The following is a 14,848-nucleotide window of genomic DNA, read 5'->3' as shown; positions in this document are numbered from 1 at the left end:
CGTGCGGCGACTCTTGTGATGTGTTTTCTCATCAAAGAGATGGTTATTCAGCTCAAAAACGATAAGTGACCACATTGCCAACTCTTGGAGCCTATGAGGTGCCTTCGGGGCATCCGTAAAAGAGGACATTTCCGTTTTAACACAAACATATGTCGTGCGGCAGCTCTTTCGTCATGATTTTCCACAAAATAGATGATAATGCCAGTGAAATCGATAAGTGACCACATTGGCCACTCTTGGAACCTTACAGGGGCCCCCAGGGAACCCGCCGGAGGGGACATTTCCGTTTTAGCATCAAAATATGCCGTGCGGCGACTCTGTTGGTGTGTTTTCCCACCAATGAGATGGATATTCAGCTCTAAATCGATAATTGACCACATTGGCCACTCTTGGAACCTATGAGGTGCCCCCGGGGAACCCGTAGAAAGGGACATTTCCGTATTAGCACCAAAATATGCCGTGCGGCGACTCTTTCGTCATAATTTTCCACAGAATAGATTATTATGCGCTTGAAATCGATAAGTGACCACATTAGCCACTCTTGGAACCAATGAGATGCCCACGGGGAACCCGTAGATGGTGACATTTCCGTTTTTATACCGAAATGAATAAGTGACCACATTTTCCATTTTGGAACCTATGAAGTACCGTCGTGGAGCTCATAGGAGAGGACATTTCCGTGCATACTCTTACTTAGGGCCGATTCCCACGTAGCGTGTTTTCTAGCTGCGTGCACGCCGCGTCCACGCAAGGAGCGTGAAAAAACTTTACGTGGACATCGGCCCTTAAAGACATGCCATGCAGCGGCTCTTTCACTATAATTTTCCATGAAATAGTTGGTTATGCTCTTGAAATCTTTCTAATATCAACCCGGGGGAACCCCAGACCCAGTTTCGGTAATTGTGGAGTGCCGTGAAGAATCCATTGAAAGTGTCTGTGCACACAAAATCTCACTCACTTTTTAGGAACCTTTCCTCAACCGAATTACTCGCAGTAAATAGCATTCGACGAAAATCTTACCCTATTGTTTCCTATTGAAAATTGGCCAGATCGGACTATAGGCTCCGAAGTTATGGCCAAAATACTAATTTCAGCAGCTGCATGGGAAAATCACTTTTCTGGCACTTATGCTCAAAATTTTAGAATGCAAATAAACAAATATGAAAAATAAGAGCTATCTACCTATTACTGCTATATTAGACTTTTCTTATATATTTCTCAACCCTTTTGAACGAACGATAAAGGCACTATCACCACTAGGTAGTTTAATCTTGCTTTTTTCTTTTTCTATCAAATAGGTCATTCATTCTGAACTTAATATCTACAACCTACAAGGTACCCGCAGGAGTCTCACAGAAGGAGAGATTTTTTTTATATCAAAATGTTGCGTTTTCATATCATTGTCCACGGCGATCGGTGAAAACCTCAAACTTCTATGAGTCGATATTGAAGGGACCATCGACTAATGGTAATATCGAGATGCGGAATAGAAAATCCTTAGAGAGCTGTTCGAAGAAATCATCACAGTAGCCCAGAAACTATTTTTTTAATTTGACTCAGTACTCAATTTCAAATGAAGAACAATTTCAAGCGCATAACCAACTTTTTGAAGACTTGTGGAAGATTCAGCTGCCGCAAGCGGCACAGCACATTTGATATAACTATGAAAATATCCTCTCCTACGGGTTCGCAGGGCATCTCAAAGATTCCAAGAGCAGATAATATCACTAATCAACTCAAAGCACATGACCATTGGTAAAAAAATAACAAAGAGCCACCGCACGGCATATTTTGGTGTTAAAATGGAAATGTACTCTTCTACGGGCTCCCGGGGGCACCTCATAGATTCTAAGGGTGGACAATATGTCAATAATCGATTTCGAGGGCACCTATTTGGACGAACCAGGCGGGATTTATGGGTGAACGCTCTACCACAGACCAGGTGTTCGCCATACGTCAGGTACTGCAGAAATGCCGCGAATACAACGTGCCCGCACATCATCTATTTATCGACTTCAAAGCCGCATATGATACAATCGTTCGGGACCAGCTATGGCAGCTAATGCACGAAAACGGATTTCCGGATAAACTGATAAACGGATAAACGGTTGATCAAGGCGACGATGGATCGGGTGATGTGCGTAGTTCGAGTTTCAGGGGCATTCTCGAGTCCCTTCGAAACGCGTAGAGGGTTACGGCAAGGTGATGAGCTTTCGTGTCCGCTATTCAACATCGCTTTGGAGGGAGTAATACGAAGGGCAGGGATTGACACGAGTGGTACGATTTTCACGAAGTCCGTCCAGTTATTTGGTTTCGCCGACGACATTGATATCCTGGCACGTAACTTTGAGAGGATGGAGGAAGCCTACATCAGACTGAAAAGCGAAGCTAAACGGATTGGACTAGTCATCAATACGTCCAAGACGAAGTACATGATAGGAAGAGGCTCAAGAGAGGTCAATGTAAGCCACCCACCACGAGTTTCTATCGGTGGTGACGAAATCGAGGTGGTTGAAGAATTCGTGTACTTGGGCTCACTGGTGACCGCCGATAACGATACCAGCAGAGAAATTCGGAGGCGCATAGTGGCTGGAAATCGTACGTACTTTGGACGGAGATTTCCAGCCACTATGCGCCGAATTTCTCTGCTGGTATCCAATAGAGTTCGCCGCCGTGCCAAACTGACTATCTACAAAACGCTTATAAGACCGGTAGTTCTCTACGGGCACGAGACCTGCACGATGCTCGTGGAGAACCAATGCGCACTGGGAGTTTTTGAAAGGAAAGTGTTGCGTACCATCTATGGTGGGGTGCAGATGGCGGACGGTACGTGGAGGAGGCGAATGAACCACGAGTTGCATCAGCTGTTGGGAGAACCATCCATCGTTCACACCGCGAAAATCGGAAGACTGCGGTGGGCCGGACACGTAGCCAGAATGTCAGACAGTAATCCGGTGAAAATGGTTCTCGACAACCATCCGACGGGAACAAGAAGGCAAGGTACACAGCGGGCAAGGTGGATCGATCAGGTGGAGGACGATTTGCGGACCCTCCGCAAACTGTGTGGTTGGCGAAGTGCAGCCATGGACCGAGCTGAATGGAGAAGACTTTTATGTGCAGCACAGGCCACTCCTGCCTTAGTCTGATAATAAATAAATAAATATTTGGACGAAAATCACGACGAAAGAGCCGCCGCATGACATATGTTGGTGTAAAAATGGAAATGTCATCTTCTACGTGTTCTCCGAGGAAGCCTCATAGGTTTCAAATGTAGCCAATGTGGTCACTTATCGATTTCGAGCGCACGTCCATCTTTTTGTTGGGAAAACACCAAAAGAGCCGCCGTACGGCTTATATTGGTGTAAAAATGGAAATGTCCCCTTCTACGGGTTCCCTGGGGGCCCCTCATAGGTTCCAGGCGTTTCCAATGTGGTCACTTATCGATTTCAAGCGCATAATCATCTATTTTGTGGAAAATCATGACGAAAGAGACGCTGCACAGCATATTTTCGTGCTAAAACGGAAATATCCCCTCCTGCGGATTCCCCGGGGGCACCTCGTATGTACCAGGAGTGACCAATGTGGTCTTTTATCGATTTCAAGCGCATTATCATCTATTTTGTGGAAAATCATGACGACAGAGCCGCCGCACGGTATATTTTGGTGCTAAAACGGAAATGTCCCCTCCTGCGGATTCTCCGGGGGCACCTTGCATGTACCAGGAGTGGCCAATGTTTCGATTTCAAGCGCATAACCATCTGTTTGGTGGAAAATCATGACAAAAGAGCCGCCGCACGGCATATTTTGGTGCTAAAACGGAAATGTCCCCTCCTGCGGGTTCCCCGGGGGCACCTTGTATGTACCAGGAGTGGCCAATGTGGTCACTTATCGATTTCAAGCGCATAACCATCTGTTTGGTGGAAAATCATGACAAAAGAGCCGCCGCACGGCATATTTTGGTGCTAAAACGGAAATGTCCCCTCCTGCGGGTTCCCCGGGGGCACCTTACATGTACCAGGAGTGGCCACTTTCATCGGAAGCCCTCTCATGGACCATACATTACCGTTTTAAGAGAACCTATGAAGAATTAGCGATCAAATGGTGTTGGAGATCAGTAAGCTATGAGGGCGTCTGGACGAAAATTTTCATTACCTTAACAACCATTGTGTAGAGCAGATCAATAAATAATTAGTTAAATTTTCACACCGTATAAAAGTCGGGTTTCAGTTTAAAAAAAAAGAAAAGAAGAATTTTCAGGTTAGTGTCCCTGTTCAAGGTCGGAGCCATCCTGAGTGCTCGACCGACTGAAGTAGCATTGGACCTTCTCCCCCGGCAGGTTAGTGTCCCTGTTCAAGCTCGGAGCCATCCTGAGTGCCCGACCGACTGAAGTAACATTGGCCCTTCTCCCCCGGCAGGTTAGTGTCCCTGTTCAAGCTCGGAGCCATCCTGAGTGCCCGACCGACTGAAGTAACATTGGCCCTTCTCCCCGGCAGGTTAGTGTCCCTGTTCAAGCCCGGAGCCATCCTGAGTGCCCGACCGACTAAAGTAGCATTGGCCTTTCCCCCCGGCAGGTTAGTGCCCCTGTTCAAGATTGGAGCCATCCTGAGTGCCCGACCGACTGAAGTAACATTGGCCCTTCTCCCCGGCAGGTTAGTGTCCCTGTTCAAGCTCGGAGCCATCCTGAGTGCCCGACCGACTGAAGTAACATTGGCCCTTCTCCCCGGCAGGTTAGTGTCTCTGTTCAAGCTCGGAGCCATCCTGAGTGCCCGACCGACTGAAGTAACATTGGCCCTTCACCCCGGCAGGTTAGTGTCCCTGTTCAAGCTCGGAGCCATCCTGAGTGCCCGACCGACTGAAGTAACATTGGCCCTTCTCCCCGGCAGGTTAGTGTCCCTGTTCAAGCTCGGAGCCATCCTGAGTGCCCGACCGACTGAAGTAACATTGGCCCTTCTCCCCCGGCAGGTTAGTGTCCCTGTTCAAGCTCGGAGCCATCCTGAGTGCCCGACCGACTGAAGTAACATTGGCCCTTCTCCCCCGGCAGGTTAGTGTCCCTGTTCAAGCTCGGAGCCATCCTGAGTGCCCGACCGACTGAAGTAACATTGGTCCTTCGAAGCCAAGCTTCCAGTTTATATGGAAGATCACCTGCAACGACCTAGACGGTGCAACGCAGGTATAGTCCCAAAGAATCTAATTGATTATTTCTGTCAAATTCCGAAACTCGATCGAACAATCATGCAAAGAACTCCTGTCGCAACAAATTTACCCAAAGAATCCGGTGTTAGCGTGGCTTTTGGTCAAGTAGAGTCTATTAACAATGAATCGTCGTCTAAATTGATAAGAAATTCCGCGTCCGTTCGTGCTGCTAGTCAGGGTGCTCATAGTGCAAGAATATCAGTAGTAAGCAAATCACAAAGTCAAATCAGAGCATTGGAGCTCGTCAATGAACTTGAAGAAGAGGAACTACGAGTATCTTTAGAACAGGATAGAATTTTAGCTGAGCAGCAAATGGAAACTCTCAGGATTCAGAAAGATTTGGAACTCAAGATGCAACAGAAAAAAGCGGATTTCATCAAAAGGAAACGTGAACGAGCAGTTGAAATGAGCGAGCTGCGGTCTTGTTCTGGTGTATCGAGCTGCCATTCAATGCGACGTGTACAGGACTGGGTAGATAAGAATGCAAATATGACAAACGCAGAAAATAATGTCCATACGAATGCTGTTCATCGTGATGTAGGTGCCAAAATGATGTGAACGAAGTGTTGTGTCATGCTTTCAAGGCGCTTCAAGGTCATCATGCGAAAGATTTACCGCAGTTTTCAGGAAACATCACTGATTGGCCGATATTCGAGAACGAATTCAAGACATCCACCGAGGAGTGCAAGTTATCCGATAGAGAGAACATCAGGCGATTGAACAAAGCCTTGCAAGGTAAGGCACGCAAAGCTGTGGAGTGTTTACTTTCTGCTGCTGAAAATGTCAGCTTAATCATGCGGATGCTAAGATCTAATTTCGGACGTACTGAGTGGGTAGTAGCTAACAGACTTGAACTTCTACGAAACCTGGATTCTGTGAAGGAAGGCAATATTGAATCTTTCCGTTATTTCTTCAATGCGGTCATCGGAACTGCGGTGGCGCTAAAAAATGTGAATGCTGAAGCGTATCTGATGAACCCTGAGCTGATTTCCCACCTGGCCGAGAAGCTACCTGCGTTTAGCAAGCAAATGTGGGTGCGACACAAGGCGTTTCTAATAAAACAAGATACGATCGTCGATTTTCACGAGTTTTCGCGGTGGTTGGAGGATGAAATGGAAAACCAACTGGCAAGCATGAATCCAGTTTTCCTCAACAAGAAAGATCGCAGGGATGCGTTGTTCTCCAGATCCAAGCCACCTGTTCTGAATGTCAACACTCGTACAGTTGAACATCGAGGAAAATGTCCTTTTGCAATTCGAATGATCATCTGAGCTTAGTCAAATGTGAGCAATTTACCAAACTATCCATCGATCAACGTCGTTCCGCTGCAAGATCCTGTAACGTGTGTTATATTTGTTTGAAGCAAGATCATTCCGTCGTAATTGTCGATCTGATAGAACATGTTCAGTATGTAATCAGAATCACCATGAATTAGTACACTCGGATGCAATAAGGAAGGAACCTTTTCGCAAGTTCGAGAAGAAACGTGCTGAGGATGTATGTCATGTCAACAGTAACAGTAACCACTATCCTCCGTGTTGGTAAAGTTAGAATTCGTAACCAAGGAGCAGTGGAGAATGTGTTCGCCCTGTTTGACGAAGGATCTTCTTTATCGATGATTGATTCGGAGCTTGCAGAACAAATGGAGCTGAACGGCCCAGTGTCTCCGGTAACCTACCGCTGGACAAATGGGATTTCACACAAGGATTCTGAATCAATGATGCTGTCTTTTCAAATTTCTGGGCCTTCCGAACAAGCTAAGTGGCACGAACTGAAAATGTGCGTACCATCAATAATATGAATCTTCCTCGTGTGAGTCTTGACATCGACAAAATTAAAAGATTGTACCCACTTCTTGACGAGGAGAAACTGGAGATAATTCAAAATGTAACTCCAAAAATTTTGATTGGATCGAATAACGCTGGCCTTATCGTTCCATTAAAAACGGTGCAATATTCAATAAGAGGTCTACAGCTAACGCGGTGCCATCTTGGTTGGACAATCCACGGAGAAATAGAACCTGATAGAGTAGAAATATCTGATCAATTTCACGTTTTCCTTTGCTCAAGTGATCGAGATTTAGAACTAACTGAAATGATAAAGGAATTGTACAAAATTGAAGATTTCGGCATCCGCCATCAAGGCCCAAAAATGTCAGAAGAAGATGAAAGAGCTCTAGACATTATGAATCGTACACTGAAACGATGTAAGGATCGCTTTGAGGTTGGACAAATATACCGGTATAACAATTTCGCATTTCCTGATAGCAAGCCGCAAGCACTGCGACGCCTAACTATTATGGAGAAGAAGATGGATGCAGATCCAAAGTTCGCTAAGCAATATTGTGAGAAAATTGAGGGTTATATTCAAAAAGGCTATGCTAGGAAACTGAATCCCGAGGAATTGAATGAAACATCTAACACATTCTAACACATTTGGTATTTGCTGCATTTCAGTGTAACGACTGTAAACAAATTCCGTCTAGTGATGGATGCTAAAGCAAAGTCTCGCGGTTTCTCGTTAAATGATCTGTTGCTGAAAGGACCGGATTTCGTTCCACCGTTGATAGCAGTACTGATGACAGGAAAACAAAAGAAAATAGCTTTCATGGCAGATATCAAGTAAATGTTTCACCAGGTTCGTATCAGAGATCAAGATCCAAATTCCCAATGGTTTTTCTGGCGTGGCATGAATTGTACAGATCCCCCCGAAGTCTACGTAATGATGGCTATGATTTTTGGTGCAGTATCATTCCCTTCTATTGCACAATTCATAAAGAATTTCAACGCGAGTGAACTTGAAGATCGTCTCCCTGGAGTACTACGTCCAATTGTCAAACAACATTACGTTGATGATTATTTTGATTCAACTGACACAGAAGAACAAGCAATTGCTTTAGTGAAGAATGTTATTGCGGCACATGAACACGGCGGATTCAAGCTCGTCAAATTTGTATCCAATTCAAAAGCTGTATTGAATTCTATCGATGTTTCCTTGAGAGCTGACTCGTGTAAAGATGTCCGTGTTCTCGGTCTACAGTGGAACCTTACTACCGATGAATTGGTTTTTCCTTTGAATTTCCCAAAGCTTGACAACGGTATCCGATCTGGAACAGACATTCCCACTAAGCGGCAGTTATTGCAGTTTATGATGGGTATTTTCGATCCCCTAAACATACTATGTCCTATCACAATCCATTTGAAAATATTGTTTCAAGATTTATGGCGTCTACAAATCGATTGGGACGATAGACTACCCGATGGGTTGATTGCGAAATGGAATGAATGGCTTCAACAAACAGCAACGCTTAAGGAAGTTAGAATACCAAGATATTATTTTCCAAATATTTCGTCGTTTAAAAGTATAGAGCTTCATGCTTTTTCGGATGCAAGCGATAAAGCCTTTGCCAGCGTAATTTACATGGTACACCGATGTTCGGATAAATCGCACGTTGCATTGGTTCTGGCAAAGTCACGTGTAGCTCCTTTGAAGTCACAAACTGTTCCAAGACTTGAATTGCAAGGATGTGTGCTGTCCAGTCAAATGATGAAAGTAATACAGACTGAGTTAGAAATCGAAGTGTCTTCAACTTACTTTTGGACGGATTCTAAAATATGTTTAGCTTGGCTTTGTACGAAAGAGAAACTTGCAGCCTATGTAGGATCACGAGTTTCCAAAATTAAAGAAAATGGACATAACACTAGAATGTGGAACTGGGTTCCAACAAATTTGAACGTTGCAGATCTCGCGACAAAATCGTCTAAATTTGCGAACATGTCAGTGTGGTTGCATGGTCCGGAATTTTTGAGCCAACATTCGAGTGAATGGCCAAAACAGGAATGTGTTACTTTGTCGTCTGATGAAACTGTAAATTTTCATGTGGAGATAGCTGCTGATGAAGAATCGGTCTTCCATCAAGTACATGAGCACGAAAATACTATAAATTTACCCGATATTCGACGATTCTCTGAATACAACCGTTTAATAAGATCAACCGCTTATTATTTGAAAATGAGAAAAATCCTATCACTTTCAAAACACGAAAAACCAAAGAAGTTTACAATCAATGTGCACGATATGGACGAAGCAAGAAACATGTGGTATAAACAAGTTCAAATTGAATCCTTTTCCGATGAAGTTAGCAGCCTGAGAACAACTGGATTTGTGAAAAAATCAAGCCGTTTATATGCATATTCTCCTTTTATGATTGATGGAATCATCAGGATGAGAGGACGTATTCAAGATAAGAACAAACCTTTCGCTGTTAACAATCCCGTCATATTACCCGATAATCATAATTTTACTAATTTGTTGATTGAAACGTTTCATAATGCAAATGCTCATCAAGGATTGGAAACAATTATAAATAATTTGATGCACCGTCATCGTATCTTAAAGATTCGTTCTCAAGTCAAAAAATTCAGAAATTCCTGTATTAAATGCAAGGAGCTACGCGGAAAACCGAATGTAGCACAAATGGGTAATTTGCCATCAGAACGAACAATTCCTTTTGTTTTTCCTTTCACACACACTGGGATTGATTATTTCGGTCCACTGTTGGTAAAGATTGGACGGCGTATTGAGAAACGTTGGGTCGTGTTATTCACTTGTATGACCAGCCGAGCAGTACATTTGGAAGTGGTTCCATCTTTGGATACAAGCAGTTGTATAATGGCCATAAGGTGTTTCATGGCGGTTCGCGGCGTTCCTCCTCCACTGATAACGGTACAAACTTTACGGGTGCAAATCAAGAGTTGAAGAAATTGACTAAAGAACTCGACCAGCAGCAAATTGAAGAAACTCTAAGCGTGAGAGGTGTAGAGTGGAGTTTCATACCACCAGGATCGCCACATTTCGGAGGATGTTGGGAACGATTAGTACGTTCAGTCAAAACAGGTCTAAGCGCTATGTTGAAGGAAAGGCATCCTACGGATTTAGTTCTTCGTACTACCTTATGTGAAGTTATGAATATCATCAACAATCGACCATTAACAGAAATTTCAAATGACCCTCAAGATCCTGAACCAATATCTCCAAACATGCTGTTACTTGGAAGAAATAACCACATGCAGTATGATCACGATTTCGATGAAAGCAATTTGGATTGTAGAGCAGCTTACAAGCATGCGCAAATATTTGCTGATCGTTTCTGGCGTAAATGGGTGTCGGCTTACCGGCCAAATTTAATGAAGCGACAAAATGGCAAGATAACCGAAAGTATTACGAGTTTGCAGTAGGTGATCTAGTTTTGATTGTGGACGAAAATCTTCATCGTGGATGTTGGCCTAAAGGTGTTATAGAGAAGGTAAATTATGGACCAGATGGAAAAGTACGAACAGCGACAATACGAACATCCTGAGCCATCCTTGTCAGACCAACTTCGAAAATAATACTGTTACAGGCTAGTTCCGTTGGTGCCCTGGAGAATGTTGGAGATCAGTAAGCTATGAGGGCGTCTGGACGAAAATTTTCATTACCTTAACAACCATTGTGTAGAGCAGATCAATAAATAATTAGTTAAATTTTCACACCGTATAAAAGTCGGGTTTCAGTTTAAAAAAAAAAGAAAAGAAGAATTTTCAGGTTAGTGTCCCTGTTCAAGGTCGGAGCCATCCTGAGTGCTCGACCGACTGAAGTAGCATTGGACCTTCTCCCCCGGCAGGTTAGTGTCCCTGTTCAAGCTCGGAGCCATCCTGAGTGCCCGACCGACTGAAGTAACATTGGCCCTTCTCCCCCGGCAGGTTAGTGTCCCTGTTCAAGCTCGGAGCCATCCTGAGTGCCCGACCGACTGAAGTAACATTGGCCCTTCTCCCCCGGCAGGTTAGTGTCCCTGTTCAAGCTCGGAGCCATCCTGAGTGCCCGACCGACTAAAGAAACGGCGGCCCCCGAGCCCCGGCCGGTTAGTGTCCCCGTCGAAGCTCGGAGCCATCCTGAGTGCCCGACCGACTGAAGTAACATTGGCCCTTCTCCCCGGCAGGTTAGTGTCCCTGTTCAAGCTCGGAGCCATCCTGAGTGCCCGACCGACTGAAGTAACATTGGCCCTTCTCCCCGGCAGGGTAGTGTCCCTGTTCAAGCTCGGAGCCATCCTGAGTGCCCGACCGACTGAAGTAACATTGGCCCTTCTCCCCCGGCAGGTTAGTGTCCCTGTTCAAGCTCGGAGCCATCCTGAGTGCCCGACCGACTGAAGTAACATTGGCCCTTCTCCCCCGGCAGGTTAGTGTCCCTGTTCAAGCTCGGAGCCATCCTGAGTGCCCGACCGACTGAAGTAACAAATGGCATATATGGAGCGATTTTTATGCTCCCCTTATATGACCGACAAGGTCCCCGTGGAAGTCGTTTCCCGGTGGCCATTGTCTCCAGAACCAGCATATCACCACATAGCCACAAAATTGATAAGTTTATCTTTCTAACGGTATATAAACTTTGTAATTCGGTTATAATTTGACTGTTTTCTAAGCATTTACATTTCTGGGTCAATATGACCCCAACATCTTATTCGTAACTTTTTTTGTGGGGCCGTTCCTGTTGCACCTTAAAATACTTTTTTCATGTCAGATGCTTCATTTCCATAAAATATTAAAAGTCAAGAAATTTCAGAACGATCGGATTATCAGGTAAAAAGTTATTCTACTTTGAAGTTTCGTTTTGGGTCATATTGACCCCAACATCTTACTAAGGGCCGATGTCCACGTAGCGGTTTTGAATTTGCGTGCACGCAGCGTCAACGCAATTGCGGTAGGAAGTACCCAACATTAAATAGAATCATGCACACGCACTTGCGTTAACGCGGCGTCGACACGCGTCTCATTTGCGGCGAGAGTTACCGCAAAGTCACCGCAATTCCCCACAGGAACGCAGCGTGCACGCGAGTATTTTTTTGACATTTCTCTATTCTGTTTCTTTCCAACAAGATTTCCAATGGGAAAATCTGTGATGTGAAATAATGTGTCAGAGCGAAATCAAAACAAACAAAAATACTTCGCAAATCAGTTCATTTTGGTTTCGCAAATTAATTTGCAAATTGCAACACTTTTCAAATCTAGCTTCTTTGAATAATAGCAAAGCAATTGTAAATAGTTCGGAGCGGTAAGTGTTTCTTTCGTTCCTGCGTTAGTACCAGTCGCGGTCAAAACACCTTTGAAAAAAAAACTGACAAGCAACCATCCCATGCTGGTGGATAGAGTCAAAATCAACGCAAGTATGTGCAGAATAGTGTTGTGAATCAATTGATTTCCGAACAGACGGTGATGTGGCAGTTTTGGGTTGAGTGACAAGCAGGCAAAATTCAACCAACAAAGTGCATTCCGCGGGACCCTGTATATTAGAGTGGGGCGTCATGATCATTTTTTCAAATCAATAGTTTTTCGAAGCCATTCTGGGTCCTGAACAACTGTGCAGAATTTGAGACCGATTGGTTGCTTCTTCGCTTTCCGCATCGCGTTTGAAGTTTGTATGGAAATTAGTATGGGAGAACGTGTATTTTTGCATTTCTACTACTAGAGGTTTCAGTTCATCGTAAGCCAAGTGGCACCTTGCGTTAAAGTATAACCCAAAGGATGCCGAAAAACTTTGCTGAAGAAGGCACGTTGCTGGAACTTCCACGAAAAAAGTTATAACGCTTCGAACATTGAGTGTTCAAACCATATGCAAAAAATCGTTTATTCTGCCAGCACTGCCGTACTACGTAGACCAATAATTTAACTGAGTGTTAATTCAAAATAATTGATCTTATAGGGCTTTAGAGCTAATGGGAGCTATCCGGAATCATTTCACAAAGAAAAAAATCCGACGAGAAGGAAGATGGGTTTTGCCCTTCGAGAACCATAGGTCGTCCGGTAGTGCTGGCAGAAACATTGATTTCTTGCATATGATTTACACAATCAATTTTCGAAACGTAATAACATTTTTTGTAGACCTTTCAGCTACGTACCTTCTTCGGCAAAGTCTTTCGGCATCTTCCAGACTAGATGCTAACGTATTGAGTCACGTGATTGATGATAAATTGAAGTCGCTAAGAGTAAAAATGTAAAAAAATACGTTTTCCCATACACATCTCCATGTAAATTTAAAACGCGATGCGGCATGCGAGGTTGCAACCAATCGAGCCCATATTTTGCACAGTTGATTGGGGTCTCAAAACGATTCAGAAAAACCTTGATCTCACTTGATCGGACGAAGTTTGCGTTTTTCCATACAACTGCGCCCCACTCTACTGTATATACACCAAGGAAGGCGATACCAGGTCCGCCATGGGCAGAATTATTAAATATAGGTTCGATACCGAGGTTCCTCTATCTTGGCTTTTCTATTGCTGATATATGTTCATGTTTTTAGGAATGTCAACGGAAGGATGTCGTCAAATAATGTGGATTGCAATTGCAAGAAGAAACGAGATCAGATAAAAAGATGGTGAGCTACAGTAAGACTCTGGGACTAATGCGTTTCTTCTAGTGTTGTGGGCAACGCTACTGCGATCTTTCCGTGTTGCAGTGAAGTGAAAATTCCAATGATAATAACGATTCGTTTGGCATTAAGATAGCACTTCTTTGGAAGAACAACGACAAACGTAGCAACACGCCAGCAATCGCTTGTGATGCTTTCGGAGGAGGATTTTGAGCACCTTATTTGTAGGAGCGACTGCAGTATCTGACCAAAATGTTTAATGACTTTTTATTCCGGAACAAATGATTCGCCGATAAATGGAACTAATAAAAATCGTACCCCAAACGCAACAGATGCTCAATTCAAGACAAGAACAATTGAATGCCTGAATCCACTATTATTCAAGATTAATCTCCTCCTATGAAGTATGTAATAAATTTAAGTTGGAAATAAAGAATGAGCAGCATTATGAAATCGTAATAATATTCATCTATTATGATTGTAGAAAAGATATTGGGATCAAGCCAAGCGATGTCAAATATCTGTCTCTCTGTATTGAACAGTGTTGGTAAAATCACTCATAAATCTCAATCAACGAGCACTCCCGTGCGATCGAAATCGTCTGCGATTTTAAAGGAAAGCATCACGCTTGAATTTTTCATGCTAATACGCATCATTTCACTCATTTGTCAACAAATCATTTTGGTTTAAAAACGCATTTGAAATCAATTTGGGGGCAATTTATTGCTTATACATAAAAGAGTGTCTAATATTTTATGCGACAAACGTCAATTCACTGTTTTTAACGAAGGAGAACAAAAGAAAACCTACAATGATTCAAATGGATGATTCAACTCATCCATGAGTTTTTAGGTGCTGAGTTGGGTGCGTTTCAACTCACGCTTGATTTAGATCATCCATGAGTTTTGAGATTTTGAGTTTTTACCAACACTGGTATTGAAAACGTGTTTATTCAACCAATCGAATTGTGCGGCACGATTTCAATTTCACAGCTCTACAATTAATTTCGAAAGTTCAAACTTTTCATTTTAGAAGTAATGGGTGACTTTTAAATCTACAGTGAGTTAATTTTTCTATTCTACTAAAAAGCATTAATTGAACTTTTTATTTTGGAATAATACTGAGTTACATTCACTAGTCTGTCATCACGACTTCCCGACTTCCGAATTCTAAGTTGGTGCTACGCCGACAATATGTGAATGGAGAACTCGATTCATATTGGAAGAGAATGAAAAATGACAGACTGACAACA

The 14,848-nt window shown here is 43.5% G+C and overlaps 1 long non-coding RNA gene across 1 annotated transcript; it reads left to right on the top strand.

The window, feature by feature from the left end:
- Positions 1-12,146: 12,146 nt before the first annotated feature.
- On the top strand, positions 12,147-13,925 carry LOC134214026 (uncharacterized). Its single transcript, XR_009979610.1, has 2 exons — positions 12,147-13,465; positions 13,528-13,925. It is a non-coding gene; the product is annotated as an uncharacterized LOC134214026 (long non-coding RNA).
- Positions 13,926-14,848: the final 923 nt, after the last annotated feature.

Source organism: Armigeres subalbatus, chromosome 2 (assembly GCF_024139115.2).
Source record: "Armigeres subalbatus isolate Guangzhou_Male chromosome 2, GZ_Asu_2, whole genome shotgun sequence".
NCBI lineage: Eukaryota > Metazoa > Arthropoda > Insecta > Diptera > Culicidae > Armigeres > Armigeres subalbatus.
This window is presented reverse-complemented; position numbering and strand designations above follow the sequence as displayed.